General features: G+C 38.1%; 1 protein-coding gene across 3 annotated transcripts in view; it reads right to left on the bottom strand.

Moving 5' to 3' along the window:
* Window positions 1–27,710, bottom strand: part of LOC307188659 (uncharacterized protein) — a 272,424-nt gene that overhangs the window by 35,327 nt on the left and 209,387 nt on the right. Inside the window, exon 3 of one of the 3 annotated variants that reach the window (XR_013829035.1) lies at window positions 20,120–21,038. The exons of the other annotated variants lie outside the window; for them this stretch is intronic. The gene's annotated coding sequence lies outside the window, so the exon portion shown is untranslated. Of the gene's footprint in view, window positions 1–20,119; window positions 21,039–27,710 lie in introns of those variants that run through there. 3 annotated transcript variants of the gene reach the window in all.

Below are 27,710 nucleotides of genomic sequence, written 5' to 3' on the forward strand. Positions count from 1 at the left end.
AAACACACAGCAGATGAAGGAGCAAGATAAAAACCCACCAGACATTAATGAAGAGGAAATGAGCAGTCTACCTGAAAAAGAATTCAGAATAGTGATAGTAAAGATGATCCAAAATCTTGGAAATAGAATAGACAAAATGCAAGAAACATTTAACAAGGACCTAGAAGAACTAAACATGAAACAAACACTGATGAACAACACAATAAATGAAATGAAAAATACTCTAGATGGGATCAATAGCAGAATAACTGAGGCAGAAGAACGGATAAGTGACCTGGAAGATAAAATAATAGAAATAACTACTGCAGAGCAGAATAAAGAAAAAAGAATGAAAACAACTGAGGACAGTCTCAGAGACCTCTGGGACAACATTAAACACACCAACATTCGAATTATAGGGGTTCAAGACGAAGAAGAGAAAAAGAAAGGAACTAAGAAAATGTTTGAAGAGATTATAGTTGAAAACTTCCCTAATATGGGAAAGGAAATAGTTAATCAAGTCCAGGAAGCACAGAGAGTCCCATACAGGATAAATCCAAGGAGAAATACACCAAGACACATATTAATCAAACTGTCAAAAATTAAATACAAAGAAAACATATTAAAAGCAGCAAGGGAAAAACAACAAATAACACACAAGGGAATGCCCATAAGGTTAACAGCTGATCTTTCAGCAGAAACTCTGCAAGCCAGAAGGGACTGACAGGACATATTTAAAGTGATGAAGGAGAAAAACCTGCAACCAACATTACTCTACCCAGCAAGGATCTCATTCAGATTTGATGGAGAAATTAAAGCCTTTACAGACAAGCAAAAGCTGAGAGAGTCCAGCACTACCAAACCAGCTCTACAACAACTGCTAAAGGAACTTCTCTAGGGAACAAACACAAGAGGAGGAAAAGACCTACAATAACGAACCCAAAACAATTAAGAAAATGGGAATAGGAACATACATATCGATAATTACCTTAAATGTAAATGGACTAAATGCTCCCACCAAAAGACACAGATTGGCTGAATGGATACAAAAACAACACCCATATATTTGCTGTCTACAAGAGACCCACTTCAGACCTAGAGACACATACAGACTGAAAGTAAGGGGATGGAAAAAGATATTTCATGCAAATGGAAACCAAAAGAAAGCTGGAGTAGCAATTCTCATATCAGAAAAAATAGACTTTAAAATAAAGACTATTAGAAGAGTCAAAGAAGGACACTACATAATGATCAAGGGATGAATCCAAGAAGAAGATATAACAATTGGAAATATTTATGCACCCAACATAGGAGCACCTCAATACATAAGGCAAATATTAACAGCCATAAAAGCGGAAACCGACAGTAACACATTCATAGTAGGGTCTTTAACATTCCACTTTCACCAATGGACACATCATCCAAAATGAAAATAAATAAGGAAACACAAGCTTTAAAGGATACATTAAACAAGATGGACTTAATTGATATTTATAGGACATTCCATCCAAAAACAACAGAATACACATTCTTCTCAAGTGCTCAAGGAACATTCTCCAGGATAGGTCATATCCTGCGGCACAAATCAAGCCTTAGTAAATTTAAGAAAATCAAAATTCTATCAAGTATCTTTTCCGACCACAATGCTATGAGACTAGATATCAATTACAGGAAAAGATCTGTAAAAAATACAAACACATGGAGGCTAAATAATACACTACTTAATAACGAAGTGATCACTGAAGAAATCAAAGAGGAAATTAAAAAATACTTAGAAACAAATGACAATGGAGACACGATGACCCAAAATCTATTGGATGCAGCAAAAGCAGTTCTAAGAGGGAAGTTTATAGCAATATAATCCTACCTTAAGAAACAGGAAACATCTCGAATAAACAACCTATCCTTGCACCTAAACCAATTAGAGAAAGAAGAACAAAAAAAACCCAAAGTTAGCAGAAGGAAACAAATCATAAAAACCAGATCAGAAACAAATGAAAAAGAAATGAAGGAAACGATAGCAAAGATCAATAAAACTAAAAGCTGGTTCTTTGAGAAGATAAACAAAATTGATAAACCATTAGCCAGACTCATCAAGAAAAAAAGGGAGAAGACTCAAATCAATAGAATTAGAAATGAAAAAGGAGAAATAACAACTGACACTGCAGAAATACAAAAGATCATGAGGGATTACTACAAGCAACTCTATGCCAATAAAATGGACAACCTGGAAGAAATGGACAAATTCTTAGAAATGCACCACCTGCCAAGACTGAATCAGGAAGAAATAGAAAATGTGAACAGACCAATCACAAGCACTGAAATTGAAACTGTGATTAAAACTCTTCCAACAAACAAAAGCCCAGGACCAGATGGCTTCACAGGCGAATTCTATCAAACATTTAGAGAAGAGCTAACACCTATCCTTCTCAAACTCTTCCAAAATACAGGAGAGGGAGGAACACTCCCAAACTCATTCTACGAGGCCACCATCACCCTGATACCAAAACCAGACAAGGATGTCACAAAGAAAGAAAACTATAGGCCAATATCACTGATGAACATAGATGCAAAAATCCTCAACAAAATACTAGCAAACAGAATCCAACAGCACATTAAACGGATCATACACCATGATCAAGTGGGGTTTATTCCAGGAATGCAAGGATTCTTCAGTATACACAAATCAATCATCGTGATACACCATATTTACAAATGGAAGGAGAAAAACCATATGATCATCTCAATAGATGCAGAGAAAGCTTTCGACAAAATTCAACACGCATTTATGATAAAAAACCTGCAGAAAGTAAGCATAGAGAGAACTTCCCTAAACATAATAAAGGCCATATATGACAAACCCACAGCCAATATCGTCCTCAATGGTGAAAAACTGAAACCATTTCCACTAAGATCAGAAACAAGACAAGGTTGCCCACTCTCACCACTCTTATTCAACATAGTTTTGGAAGTTTTAGCCACAGCAATCAGAGAAGAAAAGGAAATAAAAGGAATCCAAATCGGAAAAGAAGAAGTAAAGCTGTCAATGTTTGCAGATGACATGATACAAACCATAGAGAATCCGAAAGATGCTACCAGAAAACTGCTAGAGCTAATCAGTGAATTTGGTAAAGTAGCAGGATACAAAATTAATGCACAGAAATCTCTGGCATTCCTATACACTAATGTGGAAAAATCTGAAAGTGAAATTGAGAAAACACTCCCATTTACCATTGCAACAAAAAGAATAAGATATCTAGGAATAAACCTACCTAAGGAGACAAAAGGCCTGTATGCAGAAAATTATAAGACACTGATGAAAGAAATTAAAGATGATACAAATAGATGGAGACATATACCATGTTCTTGGATTAGAAGAATCAACATTGTGAAAATGACTCTACTACCCAAAGCAATCTATAGATTCAATGCAATTCCTATCAAACTACCACTGGCATTTTTCACAGAACTAGAACAAAAAATTTCACAATTTGCATGGAAACACAAAAGACCCCAAACAGACAAACAATCTTGAGAACGAAAAATGGAGCTGGAGGAATCAGGCTCCCTGACTTCAGACTATACTACAAAGCTACAGTAATCAAGACAGTATGGTACTGGCACAAAAACAGAAAGATAGATCAATGGAACAGGATAGAAAGCCCAGAGATAAACCCACGCACATATGGTCACCTTATCTTTGATAAAGGAGGCAGGAATGTACAGTGGAGAAAGGACAGCCTCTTCAATAAGTGGTGCTGGGAAAACCAGACAGGTACATGTAGAAGTATGAAATTAGATCACTCCCTAACACCATACACAAAAATAAGCTCAAAATGGATTAAAGACCTAAATGTAAGGCCAGAAACTATCAAACTCTTAGAGGAAAACATAGGCAGGACACTCTACGACATAAATCACAGCAATATCCTTTTTGACCCACCTCCTAGAGAAATGGAAATAGAAACAAAAATAAACAAATGGGACCTAATGAAACTTCAAACCTTTTGCACAGCAAAGGAAACCGTAAACAAGACCAAAAGAAAACCCTCAGAATGGGAGAAAATATTTGCAAATGAAGCAACTGACAAAGGATCAATCTCCAAAATTTACAAGCAGTTCATGCAGCTCAATAACAAAAAAACCAACAACCCAATCCAAAAATGGGCAGAAGACCTAAATAGACATTTCTCCAAAGATATACAGACTGCCAAGAAACACATGAAAGAATGCTCAACATCACTAATCATTAGAGAAATGCAAATCAAAACTACAATGAGATATCATCTCACACCAGTCAGAATGGCCATCATCAAAAACTCTAGAAACCATAAATGCTGGAGAGGATGTGGAGAAAAGGGAACCCTCTTGCACTGTTGGTGGGAATGTAAACTGATACAGCCACTGTGGAGAACAGTACGGAGGTTCCTTAAAAAACTACAAATGGAACTACCATATGACCCAGCAATCCCACTACTGGGCATATACCCTGAGAAAACCATAATTCAAAAAGAGTCACGTACCAAAATGTTCATTGCAGTTCTATTTACAATAGCCCAGAGATGGAAACAACCTAAGTGTCCATCATCGGATGAATGGATAAAGAAGATGTGGCACATATATACAATGGAATATTTCTCAGCCATAAAAAGAAACGAAATTGAGCTATTTTTAATGAGGTGGATAGACCTAGAGTCTGTCATACAGAGTGAAGTAAGTCAGAAAGAGAAAGACAAATACCGTATGCTAACACATATATATGGAATTTAAGAAAAAAAATGTCATGAAGAATCTAGGGGTAAGACAGGAATAAAGACACAGACCTACTAGAGAATGGACTTGAGGCTATGCGGAGGGGGAAGGGTAAGCTGTGACAAAGCGAGAGACAGGCATGGACATATATACACTACCAAACGTAAGGTAGATAGCTAGTGGGAAGCAGCCGCATAGCACAGGGAGATCAGCTAGGTACTTTGTGACCGCCTGTGGGGTGGGATAGGGAGGGTGGGAGGGAGGTAGACATAAGAGGGAAGAGATATGGGAACATATGTATATATATAACTGATTCATTTTGTTGTAAAGCAGAAACTGACACACCATTGTAAAGCAATTATACTCCAATAAAGATGTTAAAAAAAAATAGTGAAAAGGCTGTTATGGGAGCAGACAGGATGTAGTGTTTGGCATCTGGTACAGGACAGAGAATGTGTTATGAGGCTGCTCAGCCTACTCAAGAATCCCACACATGTTTTCTGAAGTTCATCCCTGGATAATCCCACTGTAATAGGAAAAATGGTGGCCATGCTTGGTCTATTTCTACAGCTGAGTGCAAATGTCGACTGTGGAAAAGTCTACACAGGAGAACTCTGTCCTCAGTCATGGACCCTGGCCAGAGAGCATGAAATGTGTGTGGTTAGTTCAAAAGGGACCAGGACAAAAAGTACTAAAGGGTCATATGACCCATTCTCTTGGTTGGGAAAACAATTCAGTAACAGTCCCACTGACAGCGGGGCATCTCGGGAGGGAACCATCCCATGCTGTTGGGAGGTGTCGCTAGTCCTACGTGGGACTTTTCAACCACGTTCACACACCTGGCTACTGGGTTTCATCAGATGCACCATCAGGAATATGAAAGGCCAGAAATATAATAGAAACCAAAGAGTTCCTGTAGTTGAGAGACAGATGATGTCTGAAAAGCAGGGCAGAGTTGCTTCTTGTCTGGTCAGTGGCTTACTATGTCAGACAGAAAAGGAAAATGTCTGCTACTATTTGTAGGACATAAAACAGGAGTAATAAAAGCTGTGTTCAGCACCAAAGGACCCATTGTTATAAAATACTACAAAATACCCCTGTTGGTTCTTAGAGTTTATAGAAGCTCCCCAGTGGAAGCTGTAGTTTTGCCCTTTGTGTTTTTTTGACTCCAGATGCAGCTCCTAAACTCTTGCATGTTAATCAGAGGGACAAGGAGAGGTCACTTTGCAGCATCTTTCCCTTTCAACCCAGATGGATAGCCTGTGTTTACCTTTGCACACAGAGAACATCTTTGGAAATTTCTTCTTCCCATTCTGACTCTACTTGCCTAAACCAGTTTGTGTTCCATGAAGAGAAACAGGCAATGAATTCTTAAACAAAATAGGAGACCCTTCCAGCACACACACACACACACACACACACACACACACACACACACATACTGTAGCCTTGCCCTAAAACTCCCAGGGCAATAGAGTACGTTTCCAAGCCCAACCACCATCTGAGTAAGAGTCACTTTTTAATTAAACAAACCCAATTTCATATTTCACACAATGATGTAATGGCAGATCCTTGTGGAAACTGTGTGACACACAGCAACACATGTGAAATGGAGGTAAAAGGAAAAAGTAAATGAAAATACATATTTGAGCTGGTTATTAGGAACGATAACATTTCCAGGAATGGGTCACTTGGGGAAGCAGTTGATTTAGCTGGGGATAAACAGTGCCTCCTAAGTGTGCCCTGAGAAGAAACGATCAGAACTTAATTTTAAATCTAAAGATTGTAATAAGAACTTGGTTATTTAAAGTCACTGCCAAAGAGAAGGGAGCAAGCATGAGCCAACCCCTAGAGGATGAATCATGGACTGCTCATGTTGCCCTTGAGGTCAGAAGGAGGGGCAGAAATTAGTTCAATATGCTAAAGCTAATTTCTTCTGGTCTTTTCCAATGCTGTAGCAATAGGAACCCTCTGGTTACACAGTTGTCTGCCGCAACAATGAGTTTCTGAGATCTGCATTAATGTATGCGGCAGAAAGGAGAGAAAAGATTCATTCCATAGAGAGCTCTCTGCCAGCTAAGGGTTTTGGTGAAATGTTTGTAATCCGATGCTTTTGGTCTTAATCTTCTCATTTACAGACTGATTTTAGATTGCTGGACACTCACTATGTTCCTCCCAGACCAATGCTATTTTTGCAGAAGAATAAATACACGGTAGACATGAAATGACAATTCTTTCTTTGCCCGGGCTGGAATCTAAAATTTGAAACAGCTGATATTCTCTTCCTTAAATAACTAAAACACAGATTTGGTAGTTTACCTTGGTGTTCTACCAAGAGTGTGCTCAAATGGGCATACTTGAACTGTGCAAAGGGGTAGGAATTGAATGGTTGGGTGGGCGGGGGGGAACAGCAGGATTGGGTGCAAGATGAGCCATTTCCTGAGGCTGTGCAGGGGAGGACAACTCAGGGCAGTGCTTGGAAATGAAGAATTTGCAGTTAACAGTCCTTTAGGTATAACCCTGAGATCAAGAGAAAGCTAATGAAAGAATGATTTTACTCTCTATGTCAGAATCAACCAAAATTAACTAGGCTCTTAATTTTACATATTATCATAAAGTCTATAAATAGATTATGTCAGGTTTAAGCTTCCCAGAGATTAAAATTGACTGTATTAATCTTTCTTTAAAGCATCATTATATTTCTCTGGAACACAAAAGCAACATGCTATGAGTCACAAAAGTATGCAATTTCAAGGTCAGTTGATACTGTGTCACTCAAGGCTTCCCAGATACCAAATAAAAATTCCATTGCTTTGCATGTGTGTCTTACTGTCTTGCTCCCCTTGCCTGACTACAACTCAATGACCTTCAAATGCAATATCTATTGTTGCAGTAACTTTCATCTTTACCTAAGTGAAGCAGAATCAATGCACTTGACCAGCAATTCCAATTAGACCACTATAGACAATCCTGCTGAATCTGCAAGCTTTGGATTTATATTGAATTAATGAAAGCTGAAAGGGGTTCCCATATTACAGCCACACTTAATGCATCCTTGTCAAAAAGAAATGTAATTACAATATTGCACGTACATAGTAGGTTGATCAACTTATGCAAGGTGACAACTATGAATTGATCATGTTAGAGTGTCAGTAAAAATCCCTGTAACTATTACATAATGTGCCACTTTTAGATTATTTAATTCCCTAGAGCCTGGATGGTTCAGATGATTGGTAAAGAGATATACATTTAGAGTCACTTATTTTCATGTCAATGGTTTAAATAGACTGGTAGGTAGTATCAAAGGCAACTGCTCCATATCAATTAGCTTTTATTGTTTAAACAAAACTCAGGTCTTAGTCTAACAATTTATTTCTATATGGGTAAATCCAAGAAAAAAATATTTTTAAATATTTACAGTTAATTTTTGGAGTAAAAAAAAAATCCTGAAAAAAGGAAAAAAAAAGCAAGGGAATGGATAAGATGGCAAAGAAACATTTACGTCTACTGTCTGGGGGCTCTGATTTAGGCATTAGACATGCCTTAAAGCATTAGCTTTGTCAATCACCTTTAATATTAGTTTTTGGCTTGCTAGATTAATTAGAAGAGAAAAAGAATCTAAGCTCTAAAATGTTTTAAAAGAAGAGAGAGAAAGGTGCATCTAGTTACCTAAGTACTACGATCAGTTAACCTCTGTAGTAATGTTGACATGATGGTTGGCAAACTTGACTATCTTTTTTCATCAACAATAGTATCAATAGTATTATGTTAATTTCTTATTTCAGATATTACAGAAAAGAAGTCCCTATTCCCCTTTGACCCCTACTAACAAAAAAACCCAAAAAACAAAAACAAAAAACAAGGAAAAATAGGAAACACCATAACCCTGAACCAAAATTTATGACGAAGGGTTACTGAATGTACTGGAAACTGTGCCCAAGGAAAGGAAGACTCCAAAAGAAAAAGTCTGAGCTCTGCAGACCTTGAGATAACATGTTCTCCAGACCATATGGCCCACCAGAGGGGTCAACCCAGCTGCTTTGACTGGAGCAGCAAGGTCAGGGTGTGTGGGCTAGCCAGGCGAGCTTCCCACAGAGAGGCAGAGGACTTCCTTTTGCAAGAAATAGTCTGTCAGTGAGACTGGAGCTCGAATAAACCTGGGTACAGCTTTGGTTACATGAAGATAAGTAAAATTTAAATTGCCAAAGAAGGACCTGTGTCCAAGGAGCCAGAGTGATTTCCCCCATCTGAAGGCAGAATCATACCAACCAGGCAGAGTGCTGTGACAAAGTAGTCAGAGGCAACACAGCAATTGTTTCTGTTATCCCAGTTTATCTCTGCTTATCCCTACACTTTTGTTCTCCAAACAGCTAGTCCAGGAAAACTTCCACCATTCAATGATGGACACCAACATGGAATTTATACACATACTGCAAGAAACAAGGAAGAAAGAAACAAAACAAGTGAAGAATACACATCAGAAAATTATACACAAATCAGTTTGAGATTATGATCAAACATCTTCATGAAAATTAAAGAAAGCAAATGTGATATGACTTCAGAGGGAGAAAAAAACAGAAAGGAAAAAAAATCAGGGCTCATAAGAGAAAAACATAAGAGAAAGTGATTTGCTTTTTAAAGGACATGAAATGAAAGAAAATGTAAACATAGTGAAAGTCCTATTAGAAATAGAAATTACTGGAAAGAAGTTAGAAACATATAGGAAATGCTTTAGAAAATTTGAGCATATTGAAAAGGAAAATAAATCGTTTTTTTAAAAAATGACTTAAGGGTAAATGTTAATTATGTAAGACAGTTAAAGGAGAGCAGCCTCTGTATCTTGAAGAAGATAACCAAAAACTAGCAGAAAAAAATTCAAACATAAAATAGAAGACTCCTATAATTTAAATTAATTAAACAGAATGAAGGACCATACTAAGTCCCAGGAAAATGATTTGATACAAATCAGTTCTGATAAACCTTTCTAGAAAAAAAGTATATAACTTCAACCTTCTAAAAAAAGAACAAAGAGGGCTTCCGTGGTGGCGCAGTGATTGAGAGTCCGCCTGCTGATGCAGGGGACACGGGTTCGTGTCCTGGTCTGGGAAGATCCCACATGCTGTGGAGCGGCTGCGCCCGTGAGCCGTGGCCGCTGAGCCTGCGCATCCGGAGCCTGTTGCTCCGCAACGGGAGAGGCCACAACAGTGAGAGGCCCACGTACCACAAAAAAAAAAAAAAAAAAAAAAAAAAAGAACAAAGAATATCATTAGGAATGGTGGGGACTACTGAATCAATTTAAATATAAAAGTAAGTCTAAATATACTTGAAAATTATTGTTACATTTCACAATATTTAACATAATAAATTAACAAGAATGACAATGTAGAAATAATAATCTAATTAACAAAACAGGGAGAAAAGTTAGAAAAATGGCAAAAGGAAGTATTCAAAGAAATAATGGTAGAAAATTTTCCAGGATTAAAGAAAAACATTCTCCCAAAATTGAAAGGCCCTCTGAACCTCAAAGAGGATAAATAAACATAAAGTAGTCCTTACAGCAAAAGGGCAAGAATAGCCAAGACACTATTAAAGAAAAATTAATCTGGGGTGTTGGCCTTGCTAGATATAGTAATTTTTTTAAGTATATTATTGACACTGAGATAGAAAAATAGCTAATGAAGCAGAAAAAAGAAGCCATAAACAAATCAAGTATATATAGAAACTCGATATATGACAAATGGGTAAGCCATATCAATGGGAGAGCAGAGACTATTCAATAAATGGTTTGGGGACAACTTTTTATTCATATGAAAAAAGTTAAAAATGGAGGCCTACCTCACATAATTTCCAACTATCAATCCCCGATGAGTAAATGTGAAAAGCAAAATTTTCAAACTTTTAAAAGTTAGTAAAGGACTTTGGTTTCAGCTCTGATGTGTCAAGAGCTTAAAAGCCACCATTCGTATCCTTACAACAAGAAAAAAGCTGAACAAAGTGAAAATCAACAACTTTTCTTGGAGCCATTAAAGAATTGAGATCACAGGTAAAACCACCACCTGAAATCAGGAGCGGCTGATGAACACAGAACATCACAACTGAGATTAGTTTACCCGAAGCAGAAGCAGCTAGAGCCCTAAATTGATAGGGACACTGAAACAGTAACTTTGACAAATTGCTGGAGGCACAGTACAGAATAGCGTGAGAATGAGAAACTCCCAGGGGCTGCAGCCAGAGAGGGTACCACGCCTGCATGGGTTTTACCTCCAGAAACCCTACCAGGGTTTCATAGTGAACAGACAAGAAAAACCCTCCTTTCGAGGACAGAGGACAGCATTTTGAAATATGCTCAAAGCATTCTCCATTACAAAGGCCTTATTCAATAAATACAAAGAGCCTAATCAGATGTGATAGAAGGGAAATTATTCAACTCTACCTCTTCTAGTCTTCCTGTCTCTCCTAAAAAGGAAAAAAAAAAAAAATGTTGAGAAACACTTGTGAAGGTCTTAACACAGGGACACAGGCCCACTAAAACACTGAGATATAGTCATAAGACTGTAGAACCCTTCCCTTCATCCCACATCTGACCACCACATCAACAGGGCTCCAGTATAATAACAGTGGGTTACAGCTGAAAGAGCAGCAAGATACAAGCTCTATTTAAGAAGGAACTTTCAAGGAAACACAAAGCCAACAGAGGAGATAAAAACAAAGACACCAAGGGAAATTGAAGGCTCCTAAAACCTACAGCTACAGCAAATATTAAATCCAGGACAACTTCTAGCCAGATTTACATAAAACCTCACACTAAAGGCCTATTTACCTCTGTTTCTATTACTCAGTTCATGATATCCAGCTTTCAACCAAAATTTACAAGGAATGCTAAAAGGCAAGAAAAAACACAGCCTGAAGAAGCAAATAAAACATCAGAACGAGATTTAGATATGGCAGAGATTTTGGAATTATCAAACTAGGAATTTTTTTAACCTATGTTTAATATGTTAAGGGCTCTAATGGAAAAAGTTGACAATATGCAAAAACAGGTAATGTAAGCAGAGAGATGAAAACTCTAAGAAATAATTTTAAAGAAATGCTAGAAATCAAAGCACTGAAACAGAAATGAAGGAAGTCTTCGATGGGCTCATTTGTAGACAGGACACAGCCCAAGGACAGAATCAGTGAGTCTGAAGACATGTCAATAGAAAATTCCCAAACTGAAATGCAAAGAAAAAGGAGAGCAAAAAAATAGAACAAACTATCCAAGAACTGTGGGACAATTTCAAAAGGAGAAACATATGTGATGGTGAAACATCAGAAGGAGAAAAAAGAGGTGACAGAACAGAAAAAAATATTTGAAATAATAATGGCTGAGAATTTTCCAAAATTAATGAGACACAAAACCATAGATAAGAGAAACTCAAAAAACACCAAACAAGATAAATACCAAAAAAAAAATCTACTCCTGGGTATATTATATTCGAACTTCAGAAAATCAAAGAGAAAACCTTGAAAGCAAACCAGAAAAAAACACACTGTACCTATAGAGGAACAAGAATAAAAATTATATCAGACTTCTCTTCAAAAACCATGCAAGCAAGAAAATAATGGAATAAAATATTTAGTGTTGAAAAAAACCCCACCAACATGAATTCTATATACAGTGAAAGTATCCTTCAAAAGTAAAAGAAAATAAAGAGTTTTTCAGTCAAACAAAAACAGGGACTCCATCACCAGCAAACCTGGTCTACAAGAAAAGTTCAAAGTTCTTAAGGGAAAAGGAAAATTATATAGGTCAGAAACTCAGTTCTACATAAAGAAAGGAGAAGTGTCAAAAAAAAATAAATGAAAATAATAAAACGTTATATTTTTCATACTCTTAATTGATCTAATAGATGACAATTTGTTCAAAATAATAATAGCAATAGTGTATTGGTTGATTATAGCTTATGGGTAAGTGAAATGAATGACAGAAATGTTATAAGGGATGAAAGAGGATAATTGGAAATACTCTGTTATATCTATACCACCCATAAAGTGATATAGTGCTCTTTGAAAGTAGACTAAGATTAGTTGAAAATGTATAGTAAAATTCTTGAAAAACCAATAAAAAAATTTTTAAGTATAATTCATATGCTAGAGAGGAGAGAAACTGGAATCATATAAAATGTTCAATTAATATCAGGGAAGGCAGAAAAAGAGTAAAATATTTAGAAAGAAAGAACATATACAATAAATCAAAAGTTATAAAACTTGAAGATATCAATCCATATATATATCAATAATCACTTTAAACATCAATGGTCTAGTGCCCTTCAGGTCTTGGAAGGTTTTTTATTCGTTTTTTTTCAAATGAGGGACTCTGAACTTAAAGCTTTATTACCTTCATGGTAAATATACCTCTGTATTCTGTTTAAAAACAAAACAAAAAGAAACAAATGCATAGAAAAAGACTGAAAGGAAATACCCTGAAAATATTGACAATGTGTTTAGGTGTCATAACTACGGGTAGATTTTATTTTTTTCTATCTACTTTTCTGTACTATCAAAATTTTCTTTAAATAACCTTCTTTTGCTTTAGCATTATATTAGTTTAAGTGATATTTCCTCTGGCTTTAACTGTTCTACAGGCTGCAATCTTTTGATTAACTTTCTATCCAGCCCTTTGATGTTTCTAGGCTTGTGAATTGTTTATTCACAAGTTATAACTTCTCAACCAAATCTTCTTTAAAACACTATGTAGATGCATATATAAAGTTGCAATGCTAACAACTTCATTGATAACAAAGGACAGACTTAGCTGGCAGATAGCCATAATTCTTACAGATTATGAAACAAACATGTAGGCAAAACTTTCTCCTCTGGCATATAAGCAAAACGTTTTATAAGAGGCAAAAGTGCTCTCAATTTTTATTTAGTGAAACATAGTCATATTCATGTTAAACTACATTTGCCGAAGTGTTCATGGATAAATCCAAGAATAATTTTATTCAATCTTAGAATGAATTTCCTTGTGTGTTTTCCATTTAAGGAAGGCCTGTTGCTTAAACAGTGTAAAAATGCTGCACATTCCCATCATGAGTACAATAAAAAACCTAGAAGGGTCTGTATATGGTCACAATTTGTTGATGAATTTAGGGCAAATTTTCCAAACTGGAATTCCACAGAATATCCTTTCAAAGGGTATTTAAAGATATGGGATGAAAAATGACTCTTCTCAAAATATTTGGTAACATTGGGTTAAGCAAATGCTGTTTTTGTGTGTGTGTGTGTGTGTGTGTGTGTGTGTGTGTGTGTGTGTGTGTGACTTTGTTAGTTGTTGCTTTTAACTACCATCCTACTGACCTTAATGGGTAATAAGTATTATAAATTGTCAAGAGAAAATAGAGTATGCTGCATTTTCCAAAACTTTTTTGATCATGGAGCACATTTTTCTTTCTTGAGCTATTGAAGTCACTAGATGAACATTTTGAGACCGATTATTTGGGAAAATGTTGACTTGGGTTCTAATGTTTGTTCCAATATGTGTGTCCTATGAAGTGTGATATATGGAATCAATGAAAATGAGAGTCATCTGTCAACACTGAAAACTAAACAAAAACATTGCTACCGGGGAAGTGGTTTACCTTTGCTTGAAGGCAAATTCCATATTTATATTTTTAGCATAATTCAATCTGGAACATTGCAACATAGGGAAATATGCTATATTTTAGCATAATTCAATCTGGAACATTGCAATCACCCAGCCCCAGTATAGTCACTATGGAAACCTGTTTTTTTAAAAAGTGGGAGGAGGGAGAAGGAGAGAGATTGTGCAAAAGAATTATTAAAATATCCAAGATAAAATTGTAAAACGTGAGTTCACAAATGTATTCAGTTAAATGCGTGTCTACCAGTTACCCACCTCTTTCAAGTAAAAGCGAAACATTCTAAAGGAAAGCACGGGTGGGAAAAAGGATTTCACATTTACCTTTCTCCAAGTTTTTGCTAGAAATGTAAAATTCAATGAAGTAAATGATGTATTCCAAGTCTGCCACTTTAAGTAACACAAAATACTGTTGACAACAAAGCATTACACCAAATTACAAGACTGTGACACCAAATACATGAACCATACGAATGGCACATACGTGGTTGACAGAGCAGTTCTGGAAAGGCAGATGAATACCAGGTGAAGGTAAGATAAGCAAAATTCCCATGGAAAAGGAGTGCCGCACATAGGAAAGACGGAAAATACGCAAATACCCACGGTAAGATCTTTGAAAACCACTTACAATTTTCTAAATTCAAGTTAGATATCCTCTTCAAGATAATATCCCTAGATAGAATAGGAACCACTTATGGTTTTAGGCTGCAGATAAAAGAATTTGCAGTCAGGCTTTGTCTTCTGCCCCTCAGATCTGCCCTCTGCTGCAGCTGTTGGCTGTCTGGGACAAGGCAATGCTCAGCACAGGACTTCCAAGTTTGTGGCCGTTGCCTGCTGGAAACTTTTTTGGACTGATTATTCTTTGAACTTTGAAAATCCAGTTTCAAAATTGTCACTAATAATTGGAATACGAATATTGATGTCCTATTTTATGTGCTGTGCATACTTTGTGACCCAGTGGTGTGCTGGAGACAATTTTATATGTCTTTCTTCCCAACTTCATGTTCAGTGATATCAATACAGCGATAGCTTGAAACCTGCTGTAGTGGAAGTATCGACACTATAGACATTCGCAAATACTACATATCATGGCTTTTTCTTTTCAGAAAGCCAATGGTTTGACACTTGCCAGTACACCTCTGTTAATGCCTATTAGTGTTCTGCAGTTCTCTTGATTATTGATTGTTACTATTAGCCTTCATTAAAAGATGAGGCTGTTCTGATGCTTTTACCTAGATTCACATTTAGGGTATAAAAAGTGGGGAAAAAGTTATGATAAACGATCTGGGCTCCCCCCCAACCGGTTTGCAAGGCAGAAATAGAGACACTGAGATAGAGAATAAACATATGGACACCAAGGAGGGAAAGCGTGGGGAGGCGGTATGAACTGGGAGATTGGGATTGGCAATATATACTCTATATAAATAGATAACTAATGTATAAAATAGATAACTAATAAGAATCTGCTGTATAAAAATAAATAAATAAAATAAAATAAAATTCAAAACAAAAAAAAAAAAGATCTGGGCTCCCTCCAGAGTCTTGCCTAAAACACAGAGTATAATCTACTGCCAGAAATACCAAACTAATCTGACCAGAGCCCAAATGCCAGGGGAATTCTATCAGTACTCACACAGGAACAGGAAAAACTCTGCATTAATGTATAGCAACCAGGCTTCTTGGTAAGAATTCTGAAAGTACCATCAGTAAGTTCTTTCAACGTGCTAATTGTAGTTTATAAGCACCAGCTATTAGTAACCCTTAATAATTCACTTAGCAAGTTTACTGTAAACAGAGCCATTGTATGGGGAGTTTTGGGTTCTACACTGCACAAAGGAATCTTTGTAGGGTTGAGCAGGGTCTGAAGTGCAGTCTGCCCTCCACCCTCAGGCTGCTGCGGGGCTGCAGCCACCTGGGCACCTTGTAATTTTTACAAAGGTGTAGTATGTGCTAAGGACTACACTGACAGTAAATAACCATTGGTCATAGGTAAAAATAAAGAACTGGAGAATTGGGAGTCTTTCAAAGACAAGAAAAACAAACAACGAGATTTGCACTTTTCAATCAGAGGGCTCCTCCTAAGACCAGGGCCTATTTAGGATACTTTAAAAATTATGCTAGAGTATTCCAGCCAGGACAACTCTGCAACTTCAAGTTCTGACCCACCCCTGCTACTCCAAGTATATAACAGCGATAGATTTGTTTTTTAAGTAGGACAAAGAAGTCACCGCCAGACTCCAACACAAGACAAACGTGTCTGTGGACAAGAAACAGAAGACAAGTACAAACTGATGAGCAGAGATGGAGCCTTGGCAAAACAGTAGGCAAGATGGGGAGAGAGAAGTCAAAAGATTAACGGAGAGAGAGGTGAACCGAGGGTTGGACATCTGGATGGATGTGGGGATGGAGATGGTGCAAAAGGTAAAACCAAAACTCTAGAGAAAATAACAAGATGGGCCAACAGTCACCGAGTTGGTCCAGCACATGGAGGTTCTATGATCTCTGGCAGAGGGTAGAAACATCACAAGACTTGCCATAATGTGAGAAGCTATATTGTTAAATATGTATGTTAAAATGTTAAGGGTAACCACTGAAAGGAGGGAAGTACAATCTTCAGCTTCCAAACCAGCAGATGAATGAAAAGGGAATACAGGAACGTTTATCAGTCTGTCAGACAAAGGGAAGGAACAAAGTAAGAGAATGTGAAAGGACGTGAAATAAGGCAGCAAAAAGTAACTCCAGTTCAGCAGTGCTCACAATGCAACTCACTATTAAAAGACAACATTTGTCTGAACGCATTAAAAACACTTCTGTGCTGGTTACGAAAAGCATACCTGAAACAAAATTACACAGAAAGGCAAAAAATGAGGTGATAGAAAAAAATATATATCGTATAATATAAATGTAATACCTAAACATATATTTTATAATATAAGTATATGTTTTTTCTTTCTATCACCTCTTTTTATATCTATCTATAATGACAGTTAAGTGATAGATAGATAATCAGGCAAATATCTAGCCAAAACAAAGCTGGTATATCAGTATTTGGATTAGATAAATAGAAGCTAAAGGAAAAATCATTAAGAGAGATCATTTGGAACCCCATATAATAGTGACTAGAACAATCTATCAGGAAAATACAAAAGTCATGAGTTTCTATACAACTAACAGCAGAGCCAAAACTAAGAGAATGGCAAAAAGAATTTGGCAAATATATCATCACTGTGGGTGATTTGAACATCTTCTAACAGAAACTGATAGACCAAGCGGACCAAAGTTTAGTAAAGATATAGAAGATTTAAACGGCCAAGTTAACAAGCTTGATCTAATTAATATATGTAACCCAGCACCAGCAGAGAATATACAATCTCTTCAAGTAAACATGGAATATTTATAGAAACAGACCATGTGCTAGGCCACAAAGGAGGCCTCAACAAATCCAAAGAATAAGTATCACGTAGGCCATGTTCTCCAACAGTAAAGCAAATAAATTAGAGAGAAATAAAAAGATCCTTTTCAAAAGGAGAAGAAACACTTCTAGAATAGGAAGAACAAATGGACCAAGAACCCAGAGAGATGTGCATTTAATCCCAGGTTCAACACGTGCCTGCTGACTGTCCTTGAAATAAGGCACAACCTCTCTGGGCCTTGGTTTCTGCACATGTCATATGGGTATAATAATACCTCTCTCACAAAATTCTTGTGCAGCTTAAATGAGGAAGTATCTTAAAATCACCTAGCACAGTACCTGGCAGAAACTCAAATACTAGTTTTAGTCCTTTCACATAGTATGTGTTCAATAAAAATGGATTGAATTAATAGCTGCATAAATACCAAGTAGAGATAAATACACATTCTTCTGCAAGTGGAATTTAGAATAAAATTTAATTAATCAACAAGGTCCTCTTTTAAACAGAGACAAGAAAAAATATGGCACATTCTATGTTTTTAATTATCCTCCGATTTGAAAAGAAAGAAAAGATTTTTGTCAGGACCTCTGGAAAATCTGATGCTGTATCCTGTTTTTCCCTCTCATGTTCATTTTTCTAATTGGTTCAGATCATGAGGTCACTTCATCCAAATAAAAAACGGCTTTGCTTGTGAAAGAAGAGAAGCTTGGAGGACAACGTCTGATAGCTTACAGCTCACGATGCAAAGAAAAGCAAGCCGTGGGCACCAGTTTTCAGAGGGAACCCAACTAAATTCAAAGAGCCTAAGTCAGCTAGATATAAGAGAGAGTTTCCTGACAAAAAGGGCTACCACTCCATCACATCAGGCAGGGGTTTGTGTGATCTCCTTCCATGTTTGATGTTTCCAGATGTCCTGAACTTAGTACAGGCTGTGATGCAAGCTGAGATCCACCCACCTAGCGGCCACGTCAGTTAATGAGGTAGGTGCAGTGATGTGACACAGAGACGCTCCCATCACTCTAATCCTCACATTGGCTGTCGCTCCTAGAAGGCTTTTCAACTTGTGTTGGGCCAGTTATTTGTTTGGTTGCTGCTTTCTTTCAGAAGAAAGCTTTTCTGCTCCCTTCATTTTTTCACTGGTGCCAAGAACTTGTCGATTTACTTGTTAGATGGAGCATGATATTCCCAAGGCTTTTTTTTTTTTTTTTTTTTTTTTTTTGCGGTACGCAGGCCTCTCACTGTTGTGGCCTCTCCCGTTGCGGAGCACAGGCTCCGGACGCGCAGGCTCAGAGGCCATGGCTCACGGACCCAGCCGCTCCGCAGCATGTGGGATCTTCCCGGATTGGGGCACGAACCCGTGTCCCCTGCATCGGCAGGTGGACTCTCAACCACTGTGCCACCAGAGAAGCCCTTCCCAAGGCTTTGATCAAAGAAGAAAACTTATTCAGATCTTAGATAAAGCTGGCATTCATGACAAAGCTGATAAGGCCACTGATGGACAGTCCAAGAATTAAGCACTGCTACCAGGAAGACAGCTTGTGGTTCTTATGGAGCTGGACTTCAGTTTCACCCAACAAGTATAATGTCTTGGTTTTTCTCTCCCCACTAAAAATACTAAACATTTCCAAAGCAAATATGGATTAATTAGTGAACAAATAATTTGACTAGCTAGGTCAGTTTTTTATGTCATATACCAAAATAAGTTCCAGGTAGATTCAAAAATTTAAGGTAAAATTAATATAGGTGAATGCTTTTATAATCCTAATGTGGAAAAGATCTTGAGATCAACTGTAGAAACTAAAGAGAAAAACGGACATATTCTAAATGTTTGTATGGTTAGAAACGTCATAAATAAATTCAAAGACAACACACAGGAAAAACAGCTTTAACATCTGTGACAAAGTTCATGTTCTTAATATATAAAAAACAGTTATAGCCAAAAAGAAAAGAAAAAGGGAAAATGGGCATGATCAGTCACTTCCCAAAGGAGGAAATACAAGTGACTAGTAAACAGACCTAAGAAAAGTGCAACTTTAGTAGTAAACAAGGAAATGCACATTAAAACAATGAAATACCATTTTATTATTTTTACTTATTTTTTAGTTATTGCATTGGTAAAAATTCGAGTGAATACCCAATATTATTGAACCCACTGTTGACAATTATGTGGGGAAATAAACACTCTCTTACCAAAACCGAGAATAAAAAAAAAGTACAATTTTCGAGGGGTTGGGGGAGGGAGGGAAATGGAAATAGACATAATACATTAAAATCCTTAAAAATGGACACTCTTTGATCAAAGAATTTTATTTCTAGGAATTTATTCTCAGGAAGTAATCAAAAAGAAGAAATAGATGTGCTTTTAATCATCCAGGCTTGTTTATTGTAGCAATAAAGCAAATAATCAGTGTCATTCAATAGAGGAACGTTTAATTATGAAACATACACACAGTGAAGCAGTTTGTAATGATTAAAAATGAAGATGTGGAACTAGATCTATTGACATGTCAAAACGTCCACAATTACATGAAGTGAAAAATACAGGTAAACAAGATTGTATAGCCTTATCCATTTTCCCCCAACCTTTCATCTAGATATGTATATACGTATATAAAGACACAGGGAAAACTCCAAGAGGATAGAGAGTGAAATTTTCATAGATGTTTCCTCTCATTGGTAGGATTTCAAGGAATTTTCACTTTCTTCTTTGGTTTTCTGTTATCTTCTTTTTTTTTTTTTACAATAAACTTTTTTTTTTTTTACTTTAGGGATCAGAAAACTCATAAGGTAATTCATACTGAGGAGAATAAAAAGAAGGAAGCCACAGTTTAATGAGGCAAAGAAATTCTACTTTTGGAAACTTCCAGTTTTGCTACAGAATTTAAACAAATCATGAATTTTGTTTAACATTTCTTTGGGTGTCTCACTGTAGCTCAAGAACTTTTTTCTCTTTTTCTTTTTCACTGAGCAGCAACTCTGTGCAAACATCCAATAGACATCCTTTCATTCAGTCCCACTAACAACCATTAAAGCCACTGTCAGCACTCTTGGTTCAACTCTAAGGACGCACTCTGGGACCTGTACCCCAGCAGGTGGTGGAGGAAGTCCAGAGAAGCATCATGATTTGGCTACCTTCTCTGGGAGAGACACATGGTAGGAGGTTTATCAGACTTCTGTGTTCAAATCCAGCTCTGTCACCATGGCTGCATCACCTCAGGCAAGTTATTTTGCCTCAGATGGTTCCATTTTCTGACCTGTAAAATAAAGATGATGATTTGGGAGGTTGGGATTGACACATATATACTAATATGTATAAAACAGATTACTAATAAGAAACTGCTGTATAAAAAAATTAACAAAACAAAATTCAAAAAAAATAGAAAAAAAATTTTTTTTAATAAAAAAATAAAGATGATGAAAATGGTCCCTACCTTTAAGAGCTTGTTGTCAAGGATGAGTACACGTAAGGCACTTAAAATAGTGCCTGGCTCTTGGAACTGTTCTGCGTTTGTTATTATTCAGCGCGTGGTTCACAGGCTCCCTGCTTCCAAAAGCAAGGATTGCATGATGGCTTAGCAATGACCGTCTCCACCTACTAGTGTAGAATTATTGAAAAGACCTACTCTAAGGGAAAGTCCATGAGGGTGTGACTCGCGGGTCCCCACCTCTCCTCCTCTCAGCTAGTTGTGGGTTGTTGAGTCACATGCAGGGGACAAGGCTGATGCTCCGGTAGAGTCAGAACTCAGACCCACCTCCACCCAGCTCCCCTACACCCACCGTTTGCTTTCTACTCTGGCTAATATCTAAAGCGGTAAACGTGTATTTATACTACTAGGCTTACCAGGTCAACAGAGATGAAAATGTACATGCCCAGTGGCCTGTAGCATGCATCTGGTCCTGTGTGCGTTTTTGCTCCTTGTGGCACCTTAATTTTTTATCTTGCAGAAGGCATCCTTGTGGAATTGCCAAACAAAAATATTTGCCTTCTGAAACGATGATAAAAGTGATAACGAGTGAATCTTCAAAAAGGGCCAAATTTTCTTTTAAAAATAAAAGCAACCCGGTATGTGCTGCCTGAACTTGCAAAAAACTTTAGGAACATGAAGCATGTAACTTCCTTTTAGAAACACTAACCCGAACTATTTTGCATATTCTGGTTTAGGCTTCAAAAGAGATTTTGATTCATGTTTCATGTTTTTAAAAAATTAGTACTACTTACTAATTGTCGGCGGTGGGGGCGAGGGGGGAATTCTAGTTTGCCTCAATTACACTGACACCCAACAGTGTTTATGGACCTTTTTCTATCATCTAGTGACGGTAGCTTCTGAAACAGCAACCAGGACATGTGGTTTGACAATCAGCAATCTGTTTATGTGGGCAGGATAGTTAGCAAACCAGAAAATTCAGGGCATATGCATGACATTAACTACATGTAATGAATAATACGTGTGAATAATGTATGCATATATGGGATGGCTAGTGTCTTTCAACTGGTTAGTGTACATGAACAGTTTTTGAGAGAGTTAACTAATTCATGTCTTTCCACCTGCTTATTTAATTTATGTCAACTGTCTTCATTAGACCAGTTAACCTGACAAAATGATAGATTATCCTTACATTTGCTCTTCTCTAAGACAAATATAAAATTAGTTTTTAAACCTTTTAAGCCTGCTAAGAGACTTATGAGAACTACTGTTAGAGGAAAATTGTATTAATTTGCTGTTGTTGATGGGAAAAATCACGATGACCCGCAGATGTAGTTTGAAATCATACACACGTTCTAACGCAAAATAAGCATCATGGCCCATTTCTGTAAACAGGGGCGTATATTTGCAAAAGAGCAGGAAAACCCTGTCTAGACGTGAAGTAGGATATAATACCTGAAAGTGCCTACATCATAGGGCTGTGGGTTCAATGAGTTTATGTTTGTGGTACACTCAAAGCAGTGCCTGGCACGTGGTAAATGCTGTATAAATGCCGTTTATGGTGCTGGCTTTTAAGATGGAATTAACTTTTCAACAGTCTTTTGAAAAATCCCATCAGAGGTTTCAGCTAAAGTTTATTTTTTGATATGAGGTATATTTTACTTTTCAAATATAAACTTTGTGCATTAATAATCATGAATTAAAACTCACAATCCATTGGTACTTATTTATGGTTTGTTTGGTTTTTTTCCTGCAACCGTGTGGGTGATGGCCTGGAACCGAATCTTTGCCTAAACACGATCTGCTGTTCCCTCTTATTCTGGCCAATATGACCAGTCAGAACATGACAAATATGCATATACAGCTATACTGTGTTCCTAAATATGGACTCAGAGCAAACATGACAAACTATCTGAAACCTTGAATACGTAAAACATGTTAAATAAATTTGGTTAATTACAATATAAACAGGCTCTCCATTGTACTGAATGAGTCATTGATTCTCCCAGAGGATCTGAATAGTTCAATGGAAATGAAGGGAAAACAAGGTATGTCTTTAGTTATTCAGGAAGCTGAGGTGAATAGGGCAACAGGGCAGGTAGAGTCAGCATGTTTCGTGCGGGGAGAGAACTGTCTGAACCTGCCTGATAAACACGCCTTCCAGAAAAGTCTATTCCATGAAGGCCTACAGAGTTTTATGGGAAAGGAATCCCATAAGACAACCTTGAGCTGGCAGAAAAGCCTAGCATTGTGTTACAAAGATATGTCTCCAAACCTTAATCTGTGTCTGAATTTTATACGGGTGTGTGAGTGTGTGGGTGTGGAGCGAAAGTCAAAAAAAGTAAACTCCACAAATGCCATTCCACCAAGTGTGCCAAGACATTGAGACATGAGGCACACCACTTTGATACTCCCCTAACAAATTTAACCTAAGGAAGTCAGATCTTCTTTCCGTCCTCTCCACAGAATACCATTCAAATGAGTGTCTGTACCAGGAGGAGAGGTAGCTTCTGGGAGAAGCAGGGGAGGAACCAGGTGGCAGCCTGGGATGTGCAGGGGCAGCACAGTTAGCAGGCCTAGACAAAGGGATCCAGAAGAAGTGGCTATATCCCCAGCAAAGGGGCTCAGAAGACTGTGAAGACACGGGGGACATGGCCAGAAGCATTGTCAGGGGATGAAGATCCCGTGTCACCCAGAATAGCAATAGCCAGTTGACGGGTTCAGATGGCAGATCTGAGCAGGCAGAAGAAAGAAGCAGCCAAGTTTAAGATAGGACAGTTGAAATTATTCACTCTGAGGAGCAGAAAGAAAAAAGGATGAAGAAAAGTGAACACTCGTGTAATATACTAAATGCACAATAAAGCCTGCTCCTACATTTGAATACGTGCATATAATTATTTTATGCAATAAATATGGCTTTTAAAATCAATAGAATTTTCAAAAATAAAATCATCAAAGTCTTTTTTTTTACAGAACATGTTGATAATGAATAACATTCTACAAATATATTTGTCCAGTGCCTACTATGTGTCAGATATTCTGTGTGCTTAGGATGCAAAGGTGAACAGGTCAGGGAGATCAAATTCCAGTGAGCGGAGCCAGGGCAGCAACACGGGTGTATGAACTGGGCAGTCACACACTGCACTCAGTTTATTGCCCTAGTGTTGCTGTACAGAAACTCATAATCTTTGAACAAGGGCCCTGCTTTCTTAATTTGCACTGACCCCTGTAAGTTATGTAGCCAGTTCTGAGGGGCACACAGATAACAGATGAAAAGTGACGGTGCTGGGTTTCCCTGGTGGTGCAGTGGTTAAGAATCCGCCTACCAATGCAGGGAACATGGGTTCGAGCCCTGGTCCGAGAAGATCCCACATGCCGCGGAGCAACTAAGCCCCTGCACCACAACTACTGAGCCTGCGCTCTAGAGCCCGCAAGCCACAACTAGAGAAAACCCGCGCACAGCAGTGAAGACCCAATGCAGCCAAATATAAATAAGTAAAAAAAAATTTTTTAATTAAAAGAGTGATGGTGCTAGGGCTTCCCTGGTGGTGGAGTGGTTGAGAGTCCGCCTGCCGATGCAGGGGACACGGGTTCGTGCCCCGGTCCGGGAGGATCCCACATGCCGCGGAGCGGCTGGGCCCGTGAGCCATGGCCGCTGAGCCTGCGCGTCCGGAGCCTGTGCTCCGCAACGGGAGAGGCCACAGCAGTGAGAGGCCCAAGTACCGCAAAAAAAAAAAAAAAAAAAGAGTGATGGTGCTAAGATAGACACTGGGAGCCCACCAGAGCCAGCAAGTGCCTGATCCAGCCTTAGGGACAGGGCTGGGCAGGGGGATAGGGTGAGACTCAGAGAAGATCTCCTGGAGCAAGTCACTGCTGAAGAGCAATAGGAGTTAGCCCAAACTCTGTTCAGTTCTATTTATTGTGAAAATTAATACGTTTGGTAGTTTAGTTTTTTTAAGGTAAAACATACAACTCTGCACATATGCATAATGCTGTTGAGAAAAATCCACACATTTAAATCAAGGCTTCAGGGTCATTCTAGAGCATTTCCTATCAGGCCTATGAAAGGGTTATTGGCCTCAGCCTCTAGACCTGGGGCTGGAAACTTTCAATAAAGGGCCAAATAGTAAATGTTTTCAGCTTTGAAGACCATATGGTTTCTGTCACAACTATTCAATCTGCCACAGTAGTGCGAAAACAGCCATAGGCTATGCTAAATGGAAAGGCATGGCTGTGACCCTAGACTACAGAGAACAGCCTGCAGGCAGGGTGTTTGCTGCCCTGACCCCTGCTCTAGGACAGGTAACTTTGACTCTCATTTTCTATGATAAAGCCCCAGACTGGGTAAAGTTAGATGTTAACTTGTAGATCAGTCAATGATAATTGCTGTACGGCAGAGACCATAGTCTCACAATGTGCCGCATATTGCCCTGCCGGACATCCTATCCCAGTGATCCTGTCCCACTCAGACATATGTAAGATATGGAGATGAAAGAAAGAGAGAGGGCTTCCCTGGTGGCGCAGTGGTTGAGAGTCTGCCTGCCGATGCAGGGGACAGGGGTTCGTGCCCCGGTCTGGGAAGATCCCACATGCCGTGGAGCGGCTGGGCTCGTGAGCCATGGCCGCTAAGCCTGCGCGTCCGGAGCCTGTGCTCCGCGGCAGGAGAGGCCACAACGGTGAGAGGCCCGCGTGAGAGAGAGAGGGAGGGAGGGAGGGAAGAGAAAAAGAAAGATCAGGATAGGTATCAGTTTCTCATAGCTGTCTTTGTAGCTGCTTTGTCACCCTGCTGGTACCCTCATTGATTAGTTAAATCTTTTATATATGCTTACTATATATTTTTATAGCCACTGTGTTTTTAACTTTTTAATATTGTACTTTGTCAGCATATATGAAGAAAAGCATAGCCAGATACAGAATGAATGAAGAGTTTTTAACAGGCAACTTTGCAAATATGATTCCTGTAAAGTAACTGCAACTTGCCTCAGTAAGCCTGAATGAATCTACTCCAGTACAAAGATATCAGAATCTGCCTTATATTTCCATGCAAACCAGCTACAGGAAAGGGATCTGAAGAAGAATGCCTTTTTAACCAATATTAAGTGATCATCATTAAAATAAATACCAACCAGGAGAGGAACCTTCAGGTGAGGAAGGATCAGGACACTGGATTCTCCCCATTACCGCCCCCTCCCTGCAAAGCTCTGCTCCTTTGTCCGTCCCAACCCCCCTCCTCTAAGCCAGGAACATGGAAGGCCAAGGTCTCCCAGCCTGTGCACTGAATTCCTCCACATTCTCCTGACTTAGTAACCACAGAACCCTCCCTCCTTAAGTCCATGAAGATGTAGTTAGAATTTTTCAAAATAATGTTTACTTTAAAACCAAAGGAAAACAAAACATAAAAGGAGATCACCCACAGGGGATGCTGTCAGCCCAAACTCCTTAGACTATAGTCCACATCTTGTGGGTGACATAGCTCACATGTAGCTACAAAGTGCCGGAAGCAAAAGAAGATCTCACGGTGTGAATGGCTACACTGGGTCAGTCTACTGGCTCATGTTTCTAATGACTCTTTACTATAAGAATAGAGAGAAGTGTGTGGATCTTAAAATCAGTATTCAGTTAAGCTAGGGGTATAAACTACTTTGGAAATGGAAGCAGAGCCAGGACTATAAAGGAGTTGGGAAGGGAACCCCTACTGACAACTTCCCAAATTCCTTTCCATTACTCTCCGACTATTAGCCAACAAAAATATATGTACTAGTTCACATCTGAACTCTATAAAAAAGAGGAGTCTGATAGTAATTGAATTGGAAGGAAAGAATCTAAACAGTTGTTTGCAGCATGTTCACTAAGTACTTTCATTTTATATTGTTTCCATAGCTTTCTGACATGATTGTTTTTAACCAATAAGTAAAAAATAATAAATGAAAACAGAAGAGATTTTGTAGAAGGGACAGAAGCACATTTGCATTTACTGTCACACATGGTACTTCCTGTGCAGATCTGTCTAAATCAGAAAAGGCATAACCATTGCTGTTTCCCTTTAAATCTCCCTCCTTCAAAGTCATCTCAACCATAAAGTGAGGGTGTCCATTCTTTCTTATTTTGCTCCAGATTTGTTACAACCCAGCTCACTTGCCCTACTTAAAATGCTTCTTGTCTGGGTGTTTTTACAAGCTTATCTTCTAGTTTTCCTCTTCAGCTGACAGCACGGTAATCAAGAATTTAGGATTAGTGACAAGACAGTTGAAAATGCAAAATTGCAGTATCCTAAGGGGAGAAAAGCTATACACACCTACCCTGATCATTTGTTAAAATGCTATTTATCTTTGAAATAATTTCTTTTTTGAAAAAGTTTGTAATGTATTAGAAAGGTGGACATTTTAAAATGTATTTACATAGACATATGTTTACATTACATATATGTATGTGTGTGTATATATATATATACACACACATACATATATGAGTGTGTATAATATAAAATTCAGTCCAGTACAG

Source organism: Stenella coeruleoalba (genome assembly GCF_951394435.1).
Source record: "Stenella coeruleoalba genome assembly, chromosome: 7".
Lineage (NCBI taxonomy): Eukaryota > Metazoa > Chordata > Mammalia > Artiodactyla > Delphinidae > Stenella > Stenella coeruleoalba.